This window comes from Quercus lobata, chromosome 3 (genome assembly GCF_001633185.2).
Source record: "Quercus lobata isolate SW786 chromosome 3, ValleyOak3.0 Primary Assembly, whole genome shotgun sequence".
NCBI classification, from domain to species: domain Eukaryota; kingdom Viridiplantae; phylum Streptophyta; class Magnoliopsida; order Fagales; family Fagaceae; genus Quercus; species Quercus lobata.
The window spans coordinates 35,235,962-35,260,305 of NC_044906.1; the positions used below are offsets into that span (position 1 = coordinate 35,235,962).

Consider the following 24,344-nt stretch of genomic DNA (forward strand, 5'->3'; position numbering starts at 1 on the left):
TATGAGAATCATTAGAGACAAGGCTAATGGTACATTGAAACTTTCACAGTTAGAGTATGTGAAGAAAGTTCTCTGCAGGTTTAACATGAATGAAGCTAAACCAGTGAGCACACCCTTGGGTAGTCATTTCAAACTAAGCAAAGAACAGTCACTCAAGACAGAAGAAGAAAGGGACCGTATGAGCAAGGTGTCCTATGCCTCAGCTATTGACAGCTTGGTGTATGCTATGGTATGTACAAGGCCAGACATTGCACATGCAATGGGAATTGTGAGCAGATTCATGAGTAGGCCTGGAAAACAGCATTGGGAGGCAGTCAAGTGGATTCTGAGACATCTGAATGGTTCATCAGATACATGTCTTTGCTTCACAGGTGAAAGTTTGAACCTGCAGGGTTATGTAGATGCTGATTTTACTGGTGATATTGATAGTAGAAAGAGTACTACTAGGTTTGTTTTTACTCTGGATGGTACAACTATATCATGGGCTTCAAATCTACAGAAGATTGTTACTTTGTCTACTACAGAAGCTGAGTATGTTACAGCAACTAAAGCTGGAAATGAGATGATTTGGCTACATGGTTTCTTAGATGAATTGGGTAAGAAGCAGGAGACGGGCATTCTACACAGTGACAGTCAAAGTGCAATCTTTCTTGCCAAAAATTCGGCTTTCATTCAAAGTCGAAGCATATACAAACAAAATACCACTTTATTCGTTACCATGTTGAAGATAAGTTGGTAATACTTGAGAAGATTTGTGGATCTAAGAACCCGGCAGACATGTTGACTAAGGGTGTCACCATTGAGAAGTTGAAGCTGTGTGCAGCTTCAATTGGTCTTCTAGCTTGAGAACAGGAGGATGAGTTGCAGGGATGAGGGATTGTGTTTTTTGGAGGATTTGTGGTTGATGTTAGTGATTGAACTAGTCTCCAAGTGGGAGATTTGTTGGGTTTTTGTGGAGCCTAGTTTTGTTTGATCCAGTTTGACGACCCGACCCAACCCAAATAATATTGTGTGGTTTTTTAATAGGAGATTTACTGAGACTTAGTCCATGGAGCGAAGGATTGGGCCAATAGGCCCAAGCTGCAGTGCTCATGAAAAATTTTTGGGCCCGTTTTTATATAGAAACCGACAAGTGGTATCAGAACCCATGGTGGTGTGCGGCGAAGGTGGTGAGGTGTTCATGGTCCCTATCCAGCAGGGACAGAGAAAGCCTGAACGGCCCACACACAAAGATCCTAGAGAAGAAAAAAGAAAAAAGGCCAACAAAGGAATATTGCTAATGGTGCTAAATAATGGCGTGGTGCTAGGTTCCCATGGACATGGACGTGCGGGGTTCCCATGGATGTGTGTGCGGGGTTGACACGTGGTTCCCATGGATGGCGTACCAGAAACCCATGGATGACGCGTTGATGAAGTAAAAAGCCCATTAGGCAAGGGGGAGTGAGTAGGACTTGTTCATGACATACAAAGAGGTAGACTCACACGTAAGGGGGAGATTGTTGGGTTACACGTATGAGTGAAGTCCCACATTGAATAAAAATGAGAAGAATGAGTGGTTAATATAACATAATTGAGTACATACCCATTGGGTTTAGACCTTTTGGGTTAAAGTGTGTCTCTATATGTTGTATTAATTACTCAAAGAAGCTCCCCAAAGTGTTTATCTCCCCGACATTGTATAATAGTCATTGTTGTGGTTTATACAAATTTCTATAATTTTAGTAGTATAAATGTCTCTCACAAGTCTCACCTCTTTTTTTTTTTTTTTTGGTTACATCTATTTACGAGATTATGATTGTTGACAAGATATGCTACTAACCTCTATAATTTTTCATCCAATAATCTAATTTTTTTTTTTTAAAGTATCCTAAATTTCTTGATAATGCAAAAATTTACCAAGAAAAATTTTCAAATGATGAAGGATTGAAATCTATTTAAGTTTTAAGACTGACATTTCTTAATTTAGTTTGAATATTTAAGGATTGCGTTCTTTGACAAGATATGGATGTAAGGTAAACCAAGTTTAAAAATTCAAGAGTAAAATCATGCAAAACATGAGTTAACAACTAGTTTTATATATAAAAACAAAGAGTGGAAGAATATGAGGTTCTGCAATATGATACATTCTTTAAGATTTTTATTTATTTATTTATACTTTTAGCTCAACAAAGTTTGTATTTATATGAAAGTATTAGTTCATTAAATGAATTTATAATTGTAGATTAATTTTTTATATTAAATAAATTTATATGATTATTTTTATAAATTTATATAAGAAACTATTTTTATTTGTGATAATAATAATAATAATAATAATAATAATAGATTTACAATATGATATTTGTAATTTCCCAACCAAATTATGTGCTTAATTAATGGGGATAATGTACTTACTCAAATTTTTAGAAATGTGATTTATTTATTTTTTTAGATGAATTATTTTTTGTAAAGTTTACTTTCATAAGGAATTTTAAAAAAAAAATTCAATAATACTTAATGGCTTATTTGAAATTTTCTTTCATTAGTTGGGCTTTTTAGAAAATAGAGCATAATTAAGGAGTGGTAAAATAGAAATTCTGATTTTAAAGGGGTGAGGCAGCAGCCCATTTTTCCTTGTACAAGACACGTCCCCCCATGGCCCCACCCCTTTCTCCCTTATCTTTTCTTTGCTACACCAAAATGATAACCCTTTTTGTTCTCTTTCTTTTGTTCTTGTGCCGTCCCTATGTCACCCTCACCAACAGCCCCTCCCCTCTCTTACCGAATATCTCTTTCTCAATAGAACAAATTAACTGATTATTATGGAAAGGTGCTGATTCATTACGTATTTAATTTATGAATTGAATAGGCTTTCTTGTTGGTTTATAAGTTTAATATATATAAAGGTTGCTGTAAGAAATTTCCGTTATATTGCTTGGTAAGGCCAAAGCTTCATAAACATAGAACTTGGTCTATGGATTTTGCTGTTTCAGCAAAGTAATGATTAAGTACAAAATTTTACAAGGGGCTAATGTTATTAAGGAATTAACTATATGTCAGCTACTAGACTTTCAATTGCAATCTAACAATAATTTATAAAATTTCAATTGCAATCTAATAATAATAAAAAAAAAAAAAAATGGACTTATGTATCACTATAACCTAAATACTACTAGTAATTAGTCACATTGGCTGAGTGTGTCAAAGAAAGGAACTCACCTTTGAGACTTGTCTTTTAGTACAGTATCTTTTAAAATGAATTCTAATTGATTGAACTTTATCATGCTCAAAGAAATGACAAGAATCTTCTTATTTTTTGTGTTTTATGTTAGATGCATGCTTCTGGTAAACATGCACTTAAGCATATGATGTATGAATTTATGGTACCGTGAGGAACCTCTTTGAGGTAGGAATTAAGATTTTCTTGAGTTTGAGAGTTAGGTTGGGATTCATGTGCAATTTTATGTAATTAAGAAGAATTGTTAGTAATAAGTTTTGATCCTTCATTTAAGTGATGAGAATGTGGACACTTGAGCTCCTCTTATCATAATCTCTTGTGTGTTTTGCTTTTAGGTATGGTATATGTGAAATGGGCATTAGGTGAGCATGAGATTTGTTTAGTAAAATTATGATTGTATGCAACATTTCTAGTTAAAATGTTTTAATACATAATAATTTTAGTAAAGAGATATGTTCATGAACTTTTGAAATCTTATATATGATTTTTAAGCATATTGGTGCTATTAAACATATCACAAACATGATATTTAAGAAGGGAGATGATTTACTGCATAAAATAGGTGGCAGCAGAATGAAGCAACAAGTGTCCAAGGGTCACGCGCAATGCACATGACCAGGTGGACCCTTGTCACTTATTTTTCACTGCCACCTAACCCACTATGTAGCAAACCCTCTCCCATTTAAGAATGATGTGGATATGCTACTTTTATGAAATGTTTGTGTAAAAGAATGATTTTTAGAAAGCTTTGGTTTTGGGTTATGTCCATTGTTATGATTTGAACTCGGTTAGTAGGGGTAAATATCTGGCTTTCCATGGAAAATATTAATTGATTGGCAATTAAAAGTGGTGAGGTCTCCGTTGTATTCACCCTTGTTGGAAAATGCCAACTTGTGGAGGATGCCAGCTAATCCTCATAGTTGTTGATCTGAGCACATTGAAAAGGGTGTGATATATTCAGATATGATCCTGGGATTTTCTAGTACTATGGGGAATGATAGATTCCTGGCACAATGTGCTTGAAACGTCCCAAAAGTTGTGACAAAAGTTATTTAATATAAGTTCCTCATTCTGTCCTTTTTTTATTACATGAAAGGAAAATAGTGTATCTTCAAACGAAAGTTCATAATTTATTTTAAGAATTATATGAAGAATATTTATCAAGTCGTCATATTCATAAGATATTTGATTTACATGCATTCTTATTAAATGCTAGTGTAACTTAACCTTATTGGGCTTTGCAACTCACCCTATTATTTTTCAGCACATAGGTTCTTTTCCTAGAAGCAACGAGAATATTAGAAATGGCAAGGGGATCTATGGTTCACGTTTGTTAGATTGTATAGCTCTTATGCTGTATAAAAGGTATAAATATTTTGTTGTATAGAAGGAATCAAGATGTACTTGATTCTTATGAGCATAGATGTTAATTTTAAACCCAAGACTGTTAAGCTTGTTTTAAAACCCTAGTTGTATGTCTTGGGGGTTAGGTGTGTATATAAGGTTTTTGATAAATGTTTTGTTACGTAATATTTTCACGAAAACCTTAAGTTTAAGTTAAGTTGTTAAACTTGCAAATTTGAAAATAATAAAGTTTTAAGTTTTATGGAATTTTGTATATTGACATTTATGCAAGAAATAAAAATGAAAGATGAAAAATGAAATTTTGATAATTATTTTTAGCTTTAGTTGGTTCGTGTTGGTATTGAATATAACTTAATATTAACATATTGGTTATGCTCTAAAATCTAAAGTACAAGTTTGGGTTGTGACAATTTTCTTCCTCATATTTAGTTGATTTATCAATATGATCTAACATACACTTAAATCTAAAGTTATGATAATGATATTAAACTAAAAAAAAAAAAAAAAAAAAAAAAGCCTCGTGCACAAGTGGAGAGCATGCATTGAGGCTAGTGGACGAGAAATTATTAGAACCTACGGGAGGACTGCTGACTTGGTCCTCCCAAGCCTTACCAACTAATAAAACATGACAGTTATTAAAGAAAAAGATGAGTCAGCTTCCATTAACCACACTTGCAAAGAAACTTAACTCTCCATTAAAATGCAAAACTAAACCCACTGGAAAAAATCAAACCCATTATCTTCTTCTTTCTTTTTCTCCCCCTCTCTATTTCCCTATTTCCCCACACTCTCTTCTCAATTGAAAATTAAAATCCCTAGAAGTCTTGGCCATGGAGCGCAATGCAGTGACATAGTCAACAGAGGCTCTCAGAACTGAGATGCCACAAGCTCCAGGGCGGCCGGTTTTGGTATCAGATTCGATAGGGACCTGAGGATTTCGGTGGTGGGGAGAGACAAATTTGGAGTTTTAGGTTCTTTGCTGAGATGGAACCCATGCCCACTTCAATCTCAACATTGATTGTGATGATGAGATGAAGGTGCGAGCGATTTTTTTTTTTTTTTCATCATGGTTTTATTTTAAGAGCAAGTCAGCAGCTAACTTGTTGGAATTTGGGAGAGGAGATTTTTGCATTTGAGTGTTGCTTTTGCATGTTGCTGGGTTCCTTGATTTGAAAGTTGTTGTCATTATTTATTTGTTTTTATGGGAAACGTTGTTGTCATTTGTATAAGGGAATGTGAATAAAACATCAGGATCATTATCCCAAAATTATCAAGGAGGTGTAAATTACTCTAACTAATTCAAATACTTGCTTTGTGTTCATTCTAAAGGCATACACCAACGATAAGGATACGGTTTTGTACATACCACTAACTTTGAATAATTTTCATTTTCTTTTTTCCAAATTAACAATATTGAAGAAATAGCAAAGATTGATGTTCGAAAGTTTGAATCAAGATTGAATCAGTTATATTCAGTTGTGGGTTTGTTGCTGGCTTTGAAGAATTGGTTTTGATGCGAATAACGAAATAGAGTTAGGGAGAAAAAGAAAGAGGCAGATCGCAGATAAGATAATGGGTTTGATTGAAATTTGCAATTTTGTCAATGAGTTTAGTTCGCTTTTTAACCCAAAGTTAGGTCTGTGTAGTTAGAGGAAGCTGTCTCATTGTTTTAACAGCTGTCATGTTTCTATTGATTGGTAGGACTTAGGAGGACCAAATCAGCAGTCCTCCTGTAGGTTCTAATAATTTCTCCTTGTGGACAACTATTAAGATAACATCTAATTCAAAAAGCAGTTTAAAAACCTGTATCCCGGAACAGTTGAAGAGGTTGCACAAGTCTTGCCGATTAATAACATCATTGTAAACGTATCTCCGAATCTTCAAGATTATAAAACCACGTACCAATCACATTCTTTAGTCAGGTTCGTCATAAAAGATGCAGATATAAGGAGAAGGGAATGAATGAAATAGACCTTAACATAATTGTGATGCATGTGTGCGTAAAGACAATTTGAACACAGAGACCGGCGGCAATCTATGCAAAAGTGGTCCAAATCGTTCTTCTTCGCATCTTGATGCATGATGCAAGTACTGAAGTATATGCTGTTGAACATATCATTTAGCCATGGAGGTATCCCAACATAACTCTTCTGTAAAAATCAAATGTACGTAATTATCTTCTTCTACGCTGAAGTGTATATACTTCATCACAAAAAAAAAATAAGTTCCATGCCCACTTTATTAGAACCACTTATTTATTTTTACCAATGAGTTAGGATTAATTTACAGTAAAATTTTACAAATTGGCTACTAGGATCTTTATCCTTGTCTAGCCTTTTTCGAAGCTAGCGCTTTTTTAGTGAAAAATCATGCATAGTAACTACTTAATTTTGAGCACAAATTCCACGTTCTGTAAATTTTTTCCAACCGTACCTCTGTCTGTACTCTGTCATGGGTGCATTTAAAATAGAAACGTTTGTTTATGGTATTTCCAACCGTACCTGCCATGGTTATAACTGGTTGAAAGAGAAAACATCACGTGGTGGCAGAGATATTTAAACATGAGTAGTATATTCATGGCTCCATGGTGTAGAGTTTTGCTGGTTTTGCGTTGTAACTTATTAATATTATTGTGGATGAATGCTAGTTGGCCATGTATAATTGGTGTATTCAGTGGTGTAGGTGACATCACTGACATCCCTATGAATAAACTGTAGAGAAAGGTAGTACTGTGGGACTAAATTTAATGAATACAAATTAAATTATATTTTTTTCAAATTGAAAGAGAAAAACATCACGTGGTGGCAGAGATATTTAAACATGAGTAGTATATTCATGGCTCCATGGTGTAGAGTTTAGCTGGTTTTGGGTTGTAACTTATTAATATTATTGTGGATGAATGCTAGTTGGCCATGTATAATTGGTGTTTTCAGTGGTGTAGTGACATCACTGACATCCCTATGAATAAACTTTAGAGAAAGGTCGTACTATGCGACTAAATTTAATGAATACAAATTAAATTATATTTTTTTCAAATTGAAAGAGAAAAACATCACGTGGTGGCAGAGATATTTAAACATGAGTAGTATATTCATGGCTCCATGGTGTAGAGTTTAGCTGGTTTTGGGTTGTAACTTATTAATATTATTGTGGATGAATGCTAGTTGGCCATGTATAATTGGTGTTTTCAGTGGTGTAGTGACATCACTGACATCCCTATGAATAAACTTTAGAGAAAGGTCGTACTATGCGACTAAATTTAATGAATACAAATTAAATTATATTTTTTTCAAATGCTTTTTTCTTGTGAAATAGTAGAGAAAAATGATTATAGGAAGTAGGATTCTAATCATGAAATTTCATGGTTATAAGTAAACCCTTTTTTCCCGAGCTTACTAAAGATTAAAGTTTTTAGTTTTTAGTTGTTGGGTACATTAGCAAGGGAGGCAAGTATACATGATATTTACAAATTTTGTTTATTAGATTCTTAGAAGCCAATGTTTTAAAGTTAACGCTTTCTAAATTTTATCAAAGGAATTTTTAGTATTGAATATGAAAATTTGTATTCTAGTAGGACTTTGAACCTCTACCTTTTAAAGTAAAGATAGTTTCTAAACTGGACTACTTTTAGAAAATAATAGAATTTTAAATGAAGTTTTCCAAAATGTTGTTCTTTAACTGTTTCAAATTAAGTGATTTTAAATTCGTATTCCTTTTTCCTAGCAGTATTTGAAATGCTTTTTGATAGATTTTAGACCCCTTAAAACCAATTGATTTAATCTAAATTTTATCAAAGGAATTTTTAGTATTGAATAATGAAAATTTGTATTCTAGTAGGACTTTGAACCTCTACCTTTTAAAGTAAAGATAGTTTCTAAACTGGACTACTTTTAGAAAATAATAGAATTTTAAATGAAGTTTTCCAAAATGTTGTTCTTTAACTGTTTCAAATTAAGTGATTTTAAATTCGTATTCCTTTTTCCTAGCAGTATTTGAAATGCTTTTTGATAGATTTTAGACCCCTTAAAACCAATTGATTTAACCTAGGTAATTAGCCAAGTTGTTACTTAGTCTAATTTAACAAGTCTAGGTTATCACAATAACAAAAATCAAATCAAGCAAAGCAGTGGAAAATAAATAACACAAGATATGATTACCCAGGAAACCAAACCGGTAAAAACTTGGAGAGGATTTAACCTAGCTATCCTCAAGGTAAACTTGAATCCACTATCTTGAAAGAATCGAAGTTCATACAATAAGACTTACAAGCCCCCACGCTCGACTTCTTATTATTACCAACTAATAAAACTTACTGACACGACCATGTGCAAACTCCGAATCCACGGACTCCTTCTTTCTTGGATTCACCACCAGATACAAGCACACAAGCTTGTGTTTTCTTTAAGTTTCAATGGTAGCAACTGAGTTGATCATCAAGGTGTAGATAAATATTCTCCTTGAAAACCCTAAACTTGTGTAAAGGAAAGCTCCTCTAGATCTCACAAGAAATTTACACAAACCGTAATATAAGTAACACTAAAACGTGGCTAGGCTTTGCCTTTTATACTTAAGACAAATAAGAAACTCTAAAAATGTTTTAAAACACCTACGGCTGAGTTGGAAAATTCTGCAAAAAAACATTCTGCCCAAGTTTCGATCGATCGAGCCTAAACTTCGATCGATTGAGCCAGGCCGAAATGCATTAAGCTTTTCTGCATTAAGCTCGATTCCAACTTTACATAAACGCACAACTTTGAGCAAGACTAAAACACTTCTAAACACATTATTTTGATCATGATTTGCCAACAATACAAATTAGAGTCTAAATACATAAAATCCTAAGTCTCTAGAACCTAACAAACTCTCCCTTTGGCAATCCATGACAAAACACAACTAGAAGCTCAAAGTTTACAAAATAAAAAGCCCTTTACAAAAATAATGCTCATAAAACAAATTCAATCCTAACTACTATCCATCAGTTGTAAGTATAGACAGCAGCTCAATTGAATCAACCTGTATATTTCCTGAAACGCTAAACAAAATACATAACCGCATATGTGAAAACAATACAAGTAAACAAATAAATTCTTGATTTCAAACAACTCACAATAAAGACATATATCAATGAATAACTCATAAATATAAATCAATAAACAGTTTGAAACAAGAAACATATAAAGTACCAACAAAAAAATACTACTCCCCCTAACATGAATATCCCATAAAAAACATGGCAAGAGCTAAAAAGGTAAAATACAATATGAAGCACCTAGATACAATCTAAACTCCACAATCTCCAACCAAAGAAAAAACTCTCCCCTTGAAAGCAAAAACTCTACAAAGTACTCCCCTTTTTTGTGACGGAATGCCAAAGGGCAAACAAAAATCCATCATCAAAAGGAAGGTGGTCTAAACTATGTCAACTCCGCACGCAAGGCATGAATCTCATCGAGCATGTCCACTAAAATCTATCCATGAGTCGCCTGAATGGTCAAGACATGATCCAACGTACGACGAATGTCTAAATCATCCGAAGCAGTCGATGGAGGAACATCAGCATCAACAGCAGCACCCGATATCTCAGTAGCATCAGCACCTGTAGAAGAGGGAGGAGGGGGAACAACACTAGACGACGCACCTCTAGGACGTGAAGGAGCAACTCTCAAGTGAGCAACCCTCTGTTTAAGAAAGGTGGCACCTATAGGAGCAACAACATGCACAGGCTCACCAAATGGGAAACTATCTAGACCTAAAAAGAGCAAAATCCTATGAATGAAAATAGGATGAATAAGTGCATGCCCTACGACAAAACTCCTATGAACCACGTTCAAAGAACGAAGGAACAAATGAGGAAAACTGATAGACGCTCTAGAAACAAACGCATATAAAAACACACATCGCTCTAGAGGGATGGTGTGGAAATAAGAAATAGGCCACAACGAATGACATCCTATCCTAAAGAAAAGATAGGCAGTCTCGGTAAGTTCAGCGAACGTGATCCAAGAATCAGAACCCCACTGGATAGATAACCCAATGATGTATGACATGACAACATCTAATGAGGGTGACTCATCATAGGGATAGTCAGGCTCCCGAACAATCGGAACCCCAAGAGCCTCAGCCACTACCCGATGGGTAATGGGGAACTCAACACCTCGTATCCAACTCCTAACAAGAGTGTTGGAATCATAGACATGGCAAGAGAGGTTCGAGAAGAATTCTCTAATCAGGGCGATCGAGAGTGGATGATCTATCTCTAAGAGAGGCAACCAACCTCTAGACTCAAAGTTAGCCCTAATGGCCGAATCAATCTCATCTAAAACTACAGCTCGCTCAGCCCATATCTTATGCTTACTGTTCAAAGTATCAAAGGCCTCTCTGCACTTATCATTCCTAAACACCTCACTCCTAGAGGGAGACTCAGAGGAAGTGGAAGGGGTCCTATGGGCTCTAGTTTTCCTAGGCATGGTGTTAGGATAAGGACCAAAACACAGAACAAAAGAACAAAAACACAAAAAACAAAACTAAGGGCAGACTACAAGTTAGCACAAAAAAATATAGAACAAAAATCTATATGATGCATGAACAATTTAAATGAGATGATGCATGTCCTAATGCAGTGCAATTTAGTCCCAAAAAAGTTCAAATTCACAAAATTGGCTTGAACATAGAGGTATTAACACAAAAACCCCAAAATTTGGAAAACCACTTGATCAATTTGAAAGATATTGACGAATTGATCATCATACATGATAGAGTTCAAAAAATAATGACCAAATACATCAATTGACCAAGCCAATTTCATCAATTGAACCCAATTTGACAAAATTCCCAATTCGAATCAATTTCAAACCCTAGAATTTCCAATTTTTCAAAAACCACAAAATTGATCAAATTAAACTACAAGAATCATGATAGTAACATCCTAGAACAAAAACCCAATGATCAATTTCATCAAAAATGGTTTGAATCATCAAAAACCCCAAAATATGAAAAGTGCTGAAAATACCCAATGAATATGCATGAAAAATGCATGAAATCATGAAAATAAAATACAAAAGGAAGGGCAAAAAGGACTTACCGGCCTTGGGAGACAAAAACCTTGCAAAAATTTCGGAAGAAAACGACAAAAAATCTTTGGTGGAGCCTTAGCCAAGTCGGAGAGAGAGGCAAGTTTGAAAAACTTTTGAAAAAGTGCCTTTAAAAAGTCCAATCTGACTTTTTAAAAAAACATGATTCACGAGTTTCGATCAATCGAAAAACAGCCTCGATTGATCGAAACAGACAGAGACTTTAACAAAACATTTTGAAAAGAGTTCAATCAATCGAAAATCAGTTTCGATCGATCGAAACAGACAGAGGCTCTCTCTAATAAATTTAAAAAATTTCGATTGATCGAAAAATAGAATGGATCAATCAAAATGGGTAGAGGCTCACTAAATCTGAGGAAAAACACAGTTTTTTGAAAAACATTTAGAATCAACTCAAAGCATTGAAATTTAAGAACAAAATGCATGAGTATGTGATGATGTGATTGTCAAAAATAAGAATTTTAAGCCCAAATTCCCCAAAAATAAAATTTCTTGTATTCTCCATAAATTTTCAAGCAACAAATTAATTTTGCACAAAATTCAAAGTATTTGCAAAACTTGGTTGGTCAGACCATAAACACACACAATAACATGTACAAAGTTTAGCAAAGAGTAACTCGTGTAGTGTGTGCAACTAGCAAAAACTTGAGATACATGTGAGATGATATGTGAATAGCAATCAATCACAAAATCTACAAAATTCATCACAAAGAATTTAAAAGAGACTATCACCTAAAGAGTCACATCATATAACTCCCACATCTCCTAGATCTTAAGCTTGCAATCATGTAAATTTCTTGAATTTATGCCTCATAATATACATATCAATTTTAAGTCATGTGAGTTTGGCATCAAGCCTAATAGTACACACTAATTTTAAGTATTAAACAATTTAAACCGAGGCTTCACCTTATATTCTTTTTGTACATGTGCTACACTTTCTCGAGCACAAAATCTTATGATATGCACTAAGGTGTTCATGATTGGCTAGTGAATAGTGATGAGATGGTTATTTATGCATTTCTCTAAAAGTTCAAGTCCAACATGCAAAAACATGTGACTTCAAGATTAAGGCAGAGTAATCAAAAACCATAAACATTTTTCCCACACAACATGCACTACAAAGTTTCAACTAGTAAAGTGCAATAAGTAAGCTCATCAAAGCTAAACAAGGTATAAATGACATGTTATATGAAAATAAATTGACCAACCTTGTTCTCAAAAACCAAGAAGAATAGTACAAAACAAAATTTACTTCATTTTTCCTCCCTTTTTTATTTTTATTTTTTTTATTATTAAAAAAAAACACCTAAAATGAAATGCATGAATGTTATGTAATGCAAATCCTAGAAAATAAAAAACAAAACAAAACCAAAGAACAATGGTCACAAAGGGTAGAGCAATAAAGTACAAGGACCAAGAAGACCAAGACAGATCAGGGACACAGAATCATACCAATTACTTGACGAAGAGTCTCAAACTTACTTCTATCAAGAGGTTTGGTGAAAATGTCGGGATTCTGACGTTCAGTAGGAATATACTCAAGACACACAATCTTTCTTTCAACAAGATCCCTAATGAAGTGATACCTAATCTCTATGTGCTTAGTCTTAGAATGTTGAACAGGGTTCTTAGATATGTCAATAACACTAGAGTTATCAAAGTAAACCACCATGGTATCTTGGGATATCTCATAATCAGTTAAAACCTTTTTCATCCAAAGAAGTTGTGAGTAATAACTTCTAGCAGCAATATATTTTGTCTCGACAGTAAACAATGACACAAAATTTTGCTTTTTACTCATCAAAGCAACAAGATTAGCACTAACATAAAAACACCCACCAGTGGTGCTTTTTCTATCATCAGCATTACCAGCCCAATCAGAATCAGAGAAACCAGCAAGAGACAGATTAGACTCTTTACTATAAAGTAATCCATAATCACAAGTTTCAGCAACATATTTAATTATTCTTTTGACAGCATTTAAGTGTGAAACTTTAGGATTAGATTGAAATCTAAAACAAACACCAACACTAAATGCAATATCAGGCCAACTAGTAGTCAAATATAAAAGACATCCAATCATACTTCTGTATAATGTAACATCAACAGACTCACCTGATAGATCATTTGTTAATTTTGCATTGGCGACCATTGGTGTTCTGACATGGGTAGTATTGTCCAGTCCAAATCTCTTGACTAGATTCTTTGCATATTTTTCTTGGTTGATGTAGATCCCTGAGTCCGTTTGCTTCACCTGTAATCCCAAGAAATAAGTTAGTTCACCAACTATACTCATTTCAAACATTGTCTTCATTTTATCTTCAAAAGAATAAGCAAGAAAGTCGTTAGTAGCACCAAAAACAATATCTTCAACATAAATTTGAGTTACAACAAAATTGTTCTTATCATTTCTTATGAAGAGAGTAGTGCCTACAAATCCCCTTTTGAAGCCATACTCAGTGAGATATGCAGTCAATCTATCATACCAAGCCCATGGAGCTTGTTTCAAACCATATAGAGCTCTCTTCAATTTATACACATCATCCGATTCGTGAGGGTCAACGAAGCCTTTAGGTTGTTCAACATATACTTCTTCTTGCAGCATTCCATTCAAGAAAGTACTTTTGACATCCATTTGATATATCTTGAAGTTCAAATGACTAGCTATAGCCAACAGTATCCTAATGGATTCCAATCTTACTACCGGAGCAAAGCTCTCATCAAAGTCAATCCCTTCCACTTGTGTGTAGCCTTAAGCAACAAGTCTTGATTTATTTTTGATAACAGTGCCATGTTCATCTGACTTGTTCTTAAAGATCCATCCATTTAGTTCCAATTACATTTACACCCTTTGGTCTAGGAACTAATTCTCACACATCATTCCAAACAAACTGATGAAGTTCTTCATGCATAGAGTTTACCCAATCAGCATCTTGAAGTACTTCATCTACCTTTTTTCGTTCAAATTGGGACAGATAGTATGAGTGTGTAATTACACTTAAGGCTTTTAACCTTAATCTCATATTATCATTCAGACTTCCCAATATATTTGGGAAGGGACGATTAAGCCTTACTCTAGAGGAAGGACCTTTAACTAGGGATGTGGATGTACTCTTCTGTTCTGATGAAGGACTAAAATCTCGTTGAACCTGTTGAGTCTCATGAACCGAAGTGGATGGTTTAGGACTTGATGGCATAGAAATTGCATCATTCAACACCATTAGCTCCTCATCACTATATTTCCCAATATAATCAACAGGAAGTGAGTTATTAACCTCCATAGGCTTATCTTGAGCTAGAGTAGTACTTTTTGAATGTGCTTCTGGACAAACTTCATCATTGATCACAACATTTGATGATTCCATGACAGTTTTGGTTCTTAGATTATACACTCTATATGCTCTACTAGTAGAGGAGTACCCTAGAAAATATCCCTTGTCACTCTTTGCATCAAATTTCTCTAGGTTCTCTCTATCACGTAGAATGTAACAATCACTACCAAATATCCTGAAATACTTAACGACCAACTTCTTTCCTCTCCAGAGTTCATAAGGAGTCTTTTTGGAATCAGGTCTGAAATACACCCGGTTGAATGTATGGCAAGTAGTGTTAACTGCTTCTCCCTAGAAAGATTTTGGCAATTTTTTATTGTGCAGCATGACACGTGCCATCTCCTGAACGACCCTATTTTTCCATTCAACTATTCTATTTTGTTGTGGTGTCTTGGGTTAAGAGAACTCTTGATGTGTGCCCTGTTCATTGCAGAAAGTAGCTAGCTTTGTATTCTCAAATTCTCTTCCATGGTCACTTCTAATTCTGGCAATCACAGTATCTTTTTCAACCTGCAATTTCTTACACAGATGTATTATCTTCTCAGGAGTCTCAGCTTTATCTTTCAAAAGCACAACCCAAGTATATCTGGTAAAGTCATCCACAACCACTAGAATATACTTTTTTCCTCCTAAACTCTGAACTCGAGCAGGACCCATAAGATCAATGTGCAGTAACTCCAGAGGTCTTGAAGTTTGAACACTAGCCACAGACGGATATTTAGATTTTATCTGTTTACCTATCTGATATGGTCCACATATGCACTTATCTATCTTCTCAAACTTAGGTAAACCAACAACAGCATCACATTTGGAAATCTTTTCTAACTGCTTATGACTTGCATGCCCCAACCGTTGATGCCATAAATCAACTTGATCAATCTTTGCACTAAAACACTTGTTGCTTATGCTTGGTGTTAATCCATAACAGTTGTCCGCTGTTCTTACACCAACACACATACAATCACCTCCTCCATCAAGTATCTCACATTCATACTTAGTGAAGAAAACATTCAGTCCATTGTCGCAAATCTGACTAATGCTGAGTAAATTTGCCTTCAGTCCATCAACATACCAAACATCTTCAAAGACCGGTAACCTTGGGATGTCTACAGTTCCAATGCCTCTGATAACAGATTTGCTTCCATCTCCAAAAGTGACTGTCCCAATCTTTCCTTCAAAGAGGGTCTTGAATAATCCTTTGTTTCCTATCATATGCCTGGAACAACCACTATCTAAATACTAAAGACAAGAATCACATGCCTTTAAGGCGGTTAAGGCAGTATAACACAAATAAGTATTACCACATATTATAAGACCGAGACGTCCAAGGAAAGATTTAACAAACTCAACAAGAGACAAATATACAAAGTAAGCAAGTTGATGAATAAGCAAAAAGAATTTCTAAGAATCCATAACAAAAGGGTCAAGGATCAGCTTAGTGATCAAAAGATTAACAACAGAAGAGCAACCCGCTCTGATACCACTTGATAGATTTTAGACCCCTTAAAACCAATTGATTTAACCTAGGTAATTAGCCAAGTTGTTACTTAATCCAATTTAACAAGTCTAGGTTATCACGATAACAAAGATCAAATTAAGTAAAGCAACGGAAAATAAATAACACAAGATATGATCACCTAGGAAACAAAATCAGTAAAAACCTGTTAAGGATTTAACCTAACTATCCTCAAGGTAAACTTGAATCCACTATCTTGAAAGAATCGAAGTTCATACAATAAGACTTACAAGCCCCCACGCTCGACTTCTTATTGCTACCAACCAGTAGAACTTACTGATACGACCACGTGCAAGCTCCGAATCCATGGACTCCTTCTTTCTTGGATTCACCACCAGATACAAGCACACCCGCTTGTATTTTCTTTAGGTTTCAATGGCAGCAACTGAGTTGATCATCAAGGTGTAGATAAATCTTCTCCTTGAAAACCCTAAGCTTTTGTAAAGGAAAGCTCCTCTAGATCTCACAAGAGATTTACACAAACCGCAATATAAGCAACACTAAAACGTAACTAGGGTTTGCCTTTTATACTTAAGACAAATAAGAAACCCTAGAAACGTTTTAAAACACCTAGGGCTGAGTTGGAAAATTTTGCAGAAAAACATTCTGACCGAGTTTCGATCGATCGAGCATAAGCTTCGATTGATCGAGCCAGGCTGAAATGCATTAAGCTTTTTTGCATTAAGCTCGATTCCAACTTTACATAAACGCATAACTTTGAGCAAGACTAAAACACTTCTAAACACATTGTTTTGATCATGGTTTGCCAACAATACAAATTAGAGTTCTAAATACATAAAATCCTATGTCTTTAGAACCTAACACTTTTTTTTTACTAAATTGAGTTTTCATACTTACTCAAGAATTATAAATATTTTTATAAACTCTCCAATTCGTAAAGGTTCCCTAAGAGAGTTAAGCACCTATGTTTTATGTTCTATTTGATACTATGATCTTCCATATGTTATCATGCTTTGGAATGATTTTTGTTAGGTTCATATTTTTATGTAATTGGCATATTCTATAACAAAAAACATTTTAGTTGTAATTGAATAGTTCTCAGTGGTTTCAAAAACATCATGAAGTACTTTGAAGAAGTATAACAAGTAGTGATATTATTGATACAAAAATGAGTTTCACACACATATATATAAATTAAGTTAGAATAGGATTTTATATTACATAAATACATAAAAAAAACTACAAGTTTTGAAACATTTTAAGTTCTAAGTGTTGGGTTAAAATAGCTTGACCCCGGTTAATTAATTCAATTACCCAAGTTGATTAATTAAGTTCAATTGCGTGCAAATTGTGGAGGCACCAACAAATCACCAAAAATATTAAATGCAATGAAAAATAAATTTAACACGGTGATTTGTTGACAAATGGGAAAAACCTCGCAAGGCAAAAACTACACCGAGTGATTTTAAGGTCATCACTCCCAAGAATTCACTAATCTACAATCAAACGGTTACAAGTATAAGGAATATTACCAACTATCCTAGCCTATCCTGAAATACCAACCTACAGTTGAACCGTCGTTCCAATACCCAATTGGACTTGATTTTGTAATAGCCTTCTTTTCTTTGATGCACAAATCTCCAATCTGTGACTAATCCTTTGCACGGATCCTAGTATGTGACTAACTCCAACCACATGAATAATGTTGTTGGTTGCCAAGTTCTTTACTTTATTAACAGTGAAGATCAAGAAACACTTGGTTACAAAACTCAACGGCGTATAAACACAGTAGTTTCTTACAAAAAAATTAAGCACTTGGTCACTGTCTCCATATATGATGGATTTTAAAATAAGCCTTATATATGTCTAGGGTTGTGAGAAGAGAAACCCTACACATGCACCTATGTTTGGGCCAAATTTCAGATCTGGAAATTCTAAAATCATAATTCTCAATAGATCGATTTTTTGATCCTCTTGTAGTACTCAAGAATGAATCTGGCAGCCTTTAGAAACCTTCTTTTCTGTGATTTTGATGGTGAACAAGGGTATCAACCGTATTGTATATACTCCGTGAAAATGATAAGCATGAATATCAATAAACGGTAATTTCTTGACCTGTAAACGACAATCCCATGGGTTATTGAAATCATTGCATAAATTAGAGTTCAGTGCCGTTTAGTCCCTTGATAGACATATAAATCAGTGCATAAATGATATGCCCTATAAAATCCAAAGCATGTTTAGTTGGTTTGGTTGTGTATGGAAATTTAGTTCTACTTTTAGTCCAATTTTCTGGAATTAAAAAAATTAGGTCAGTTCAGTTATGGTATTCATAAAGTCTAACCAATAATCTGACCAAGTTGCACTCCTAAAATAGTAATGCATTATTGGTTGGTACGCCGTACTTGATATGTTCGCACCCAATATAGTAATGCATGATTGTGCAAATATAATTGGCAGCACAATTATTACGAGTCACAACCCTTACAAAATCAGGAAGGATTCAGGAATGTTAAATGAAAAATATTATTACAGTTGGCCCTTACGAATAACCATCACCTTTAACCTATATATTTATTATTATCTATATATATATATATATATATATAACCGAAGCTTTTGAAATTCTCACAATTTTTTACATCAGCATAATATTAAAATAATAATAATAATAATAATAATAAAACCTTTTTAAAACCAGAATCCAATTCTACCACTATTTTATTTTAGGTTTTATAAACCGGGTATTCTACCACTATTTTCTTTTTCTTTTTTATTTTAGGTTTTATACCCTTTTTCTCTTTTGCCGTTCTCTCTAGCCTCTACCTCTCTCAATTCTCAAAACCCCTAAACCATATCCCATGGGCATTCTCTCACTCCTTTAGTGGCAAAAAGTGCCAGCCTCCCACCACCGTCATATACCGTTAAAGCCGCTACCAGTGCAGGTATTTTAATTTTTGTTATCTTAGATTTAGGTATTTGGATTTGGTTTGATTTTCTTTAATTTAGGTATTTGGATAATTTGTTTTGATTAGTGTTGAATCCATGCAAAATCGAAGATATCTGCTTCTTCTTCAACTCTCTCTCAACCTCTCCATCTTTTCCCTAAAAAACACAACACGAACTGATCTCTGACCTCTGGCCTCTAGGTTATTGGTGTTATATACCATAATTTTATTGGTCTTTATTTGTTTAGGTTGATTGAAATAAATAAAATTTACTGGTAATATATTATTATGCTATAAATTGTTGTTAATTTTAGTAAATTTTAGTTTTTGCAGTAGGGTTAAAGGTATGGTATTCGTTTAGTTTGGATTTCTTAGCTTTTAGTTTAGCTTTTTTTCTTAGCCTTTCTAAGATTTTTTACCCTAGCTTCATTGATTTCTATTTTGTATTCTAGAGTTGATTAAATTGTAGTTTTAACTGCATTTCTCTTTGTACCTGTAATTGATTGAGTTTGGGTTTGGAACTCTATAACTGAGTTTAGTATTGTGTTTTGACGATAATCAAATTTTTTTTTTTTGTGTGGAAACTGAGCTATGGGTTTGAATTTGTTTAGTGGTAGTCTATGGTTGGTCTGCATTTATGCTTGCTTTCAACCAATTTGATGTCAGAATTATGACTTAGGATTTGATCTGCTTTGTTTACTTCAAATTAATTTACTTTGAAGTTAATTAAATTTTAGTTTTAGAACGGTCTCACCACCCTGTTACCTTGCGATTCAGAAAACCTGTTATGCAGTCTTCTTTTCGTCTTTCCTTTTTCACTGATTTTTATTTTTTTTTTGCCATTGATTTCAGGATCAGGTACTAAGTTTTTGCCCTTCTGATTGATTTTTCATAGTTCCAGAAATCCCCCTACAAAATTCTCTAAGCAGAAACCAATGGCTGTCTAAGTGGGTATGTATTTCTTATTTGAATTGTGATTGTGGGAATTATTGTTGATTGAAGAGATTGGCAGTAAAGATTGGGTTTCTAGGGTCGTTTTTGAGAAAATTCAAATAAATTTTTTGGTGTGTTTTGTTTGATTTGTTTCATGTGTTTTGACGATAATCAATTTGATTTTTTTTTTTTTAAATTTTTATGCTTGAAATAGCTGGTCTTCTTTCACTCTCAATAGAATATATATATATATATATATATTTATATATATTTATAGATGACCCCAACAATCCAGCTTTATGGATTTCCCTTTACTTCTTCTGATGTTTCCAATTCAAGTCTAAAATTCATTGTTCCATGGGTGGTTTGAAGGGCCATGAGAATTAGTAATTGGAGAATATCCTATTCCATGAAGCAGAGTGCTTCTAAGTGGACTCACTTTCTTAGCCATCTATGTGTCAATACCTGGTATTTTCTAAAGCACTTTGTGTTCTGCCACTTTCATTATAAATATGATTACGCTAATGAAATTCTTTGTCATAATAGTTGCTCCACTTCTTTTCAATCCTTAAAAAAAAACACCATTATACATATACCTGGGAATTTTCTTTTGTGAATGCATTATTGATTTGAGTAGGTGGTTTTGGGTCAATTTCCTATTTTTTGCAAAATGTTTTTGAGTATATGTTGATAAAATTTTTTGTATTGAACTTTGTTTTCTTTTTTGTATCATAAATTGAAAGATGTATCTTGGAATTAAGTGGTGTGATACATTATAACCAGTAGTAGAATGTGGGGCTTCGTTGTCTTGGGCTACCCCAAAGATGGAACTCTGTGAATTGCATTTGCAACAGATGGTGAAGTCAGCTGTTTTGCAATTCTACAGGGATTTATTCAACTTTTTATGTGACAGTTGTTGGTTTCTATAACTTCAATAGTTTACTGTTGACTTATTATTTTAATATGTGCTATTTTAGCTATGTTTCTTTTGTATCTGTAATTGAGTTTGTGCACACGCTTAGATAAGTCTTAGGTTTTGAACTTTGTAATTGAGTTTAGTAGTGTGTTTTGATGATAATATTTTTTGAAGTGAGTTACATCTTCAATATTTTAAATAGATATTAAAATGGTGATAATCAATTTGAATTTTTTTTTGTATGGAAACTGAGCTATGGGTTTGAATTTGTTTAGTGGAAACTGAGAGAGGTGGAGTTATCAACTTGCTTTCATTACACAACATTCTTGATAATCTTAGCGAAATTGGTGTGGAGTACGTTGAGGTTAGTTTTTCAGTGTTGTTTAGTTTTTCAGAATTGAATATTATATTGCTCAACAACATTATTTTTGTCTTCAAACACATGAACATATGGACATGCAAGGTATGATGCAGCTGACACATTGATTAGATAAGATACATTATTAGATAAGATACATTCAAATACTTGCAAGGCTACATGACTATAACTGAAAGTAACTGCATAAAACAAAATGGAATTCTTAAATCAATTAGAGGATTTAGTTTAGGCTTTTGCTTTTAACATTTGGGTTCCTTTGCCTCTATAAATTACTGGTCACTATGGAAAAAAAGAGTTAAAGTTAGCTAACAGCAGCAACTATGGTGATGCAGGTGATTGTTTTTTCATTGGATAGAATCATAAAAAATTTTATGCTAATCTATTTAATTCTTGAAGAAAATAACATATATAGGAAGAGTTCTCATTTTTTTTTATGAGTGTAAGCTGCCTACTCTCACAATCAAATTGTTTGATGATATGAAGGAGATTAAAAAAGAAAAATTTGCACTACACTGCACTGTTTCATTAAAATCTGCACTATACTACACTGTTTCAAACTTTCTGTACTGCACTATTTCTCTTCTATTAATGTTTCTTGGCTGAAAATTGGATTCTTATTGTTTTGCAGGTAGGGATTTAGCATTTTGATATCTGGCTTATTTGGTAATACAACTACAAGACGAGGAAAGTCAGGTATTTACCAGTCTTTCCTTTATTCTGTACTATTTATTGCATATTTATTGGTAATATGTTTGTAGAAAGAATTTGAAATTGGAATATGATTGCATATTTAAGTTTCTTGGTTATCTACTTGGTTTTATGTTTGGGTTAATTGTTTCATCTCAAGATTTCCATTGTTTTAATTACTTCTATGTACAATTTGTATTTTATCAAATAATCATGTTTTTATTTTATTTTTTTTAATTCTGAAGTTAGTATGTGAATGCTATATTTTTCTTCAATTAAGAAGAAAAATACAACAAAATGACTACAATCTCAAGTAAGGATGGGAATTCTACTTCGTCAAGAAACTTTTTGACTCTTTTGAAGAAATTGACAAAGCAATTTAGCTTAATAAAATGATAGAAGTACGTATTTTTTAATTTAGCAAAATTACAAATATGATATTTAAGATGTATATGTTGTAATACATTCCTCAACCTGTTCTATTGTTAGGCTTACATCAGTGAAACTTGATGTTCAAAGCAATGTGCAACTCACACCAACATCTGTACCCAAGGAAAACAAAAGGGCATATTCAGGGACTGCTACAAAGCAACAAAGGAAAAAGATGCAAAAAACACTTTAAAATTGTCTTTCAATCTCTAAGATTTTCTATGCACAATTTGGTTTTAATGGATTTGTGATTTTGGTACTAAAGACATAGTGGAACAAAGGAAATTTTTTTGCTTTTATGCACAATTTGGTTTTAAATTGAAACAGAGAGGAATTAAACTCCTTTATTTAGTTATTTGAGGATACAACTCTACTTCAACGTTTTTTAAATATTATGAATACAATGAATATTTAGTGGAAGTCATGAAATAAATGAAATTGAAAAAAAAAAAAAAAAGCCATAGCAAAAATACATGGTATTGGGACTTATGTGCAAATTAAAAACTGTTGGGAGGAGCTTCAGCTTAAAACTATGATCTATGTGTCATCTTTTGGGACAGTAATGATATTTTATGTCCTTCTATTATGGATATAATTTTTATTTATTTTTAATTAAAAAAATTAGTAGCATTCCCGTGCGATGTTCTTTTATAATACTTATTAAACCAAATGTAAAAGCATATTATGATTATTGTAATATATTACTTCATAATATCTGTATTTATCTCATTTTTAATATTACTTCATAATATTACATGTTTCATCTTATATCAGAGTCAATTTAGCTTTCAATAATTGAAATTAGAGAGATGTTTAAATCTAAATGTGTTAACATTTGATTTAAAACTATCCCGTGCATCGCACGGGTTTGCGACTAGTTATATATATATAATCGAAACATTTGAAACTCCCACAATTTTCTTTAAAACTAAATAGTGAGAGAGTCCTAACAGAAGTCTCTTTTATATATATATATATATATATATATATAAAGATAAAAGATAAAATCTTTGAAAACCCTAAAACAATCTCCTCTGTCTGTCTCCACTAAGAGAGAAAACCCTAAACTTCAATTTCTTTGGTACGCTTACTATTGCTTTTTCTCTTTTTTGTGAATAAGTTTTTTTTTGCTTTTGTTTTGTGTCTGGTGGAGGTGATCTTGCAACTGTCTGTTCTTCCAGGCCCCATGAGATTTTACATGACTTTCATTGGTGATGGAGTAGTACTTTACAATATATAGTATAACTACAAGTATTGTAGTAAGTTTGCTAACTTTTTGTGTGGTTCAAAGATGCTATATTCTATATTCTTTTAGATTATATAACCTTAAGATTTACCTTATGGAGACGTATGTTAGGTTGTCTCACATCAAAAGTAGATTATTGCATTTGTTGTACAAGTTTTCAATTCCTTTTGTGTGGATATTTTTTCACAGCTGTAGAGTAAGGTATATGCACTATATGTTATCTTATGTTTTCTCTTATAGTGTCATGCTTCTTTATTTATTAATTAAAGATTATATTGGAAGCCTATATTATTTGCACCTTCAAAGTGTTTGACAATGTTT

At 33.4% G+C, this 24,344-nt stretch overlaps 1 long non-coding RNA gene across 1 annotated transcript; it reads left to right on the plus strand.

The window, feature by feature from the left end:
- The first annotated feature begins 21,562 nt into the window (after window positions 1-21,562).
- Window positions 21,563-22,901, plus strand: LOC115979205. The gene is made up of 3 exons (XR_004088983.1): window positions 21,563-21,646; window positions 22,290-22,354; window positions 22,838-22,901. It is a non-coding gene; the product is annotated as an uncharacterized LOC115979205 (long non-coding RNA).
- The last annotated feature ends 1,443 nt before the right edge of the window (window positions 22,902-24,344 follow it).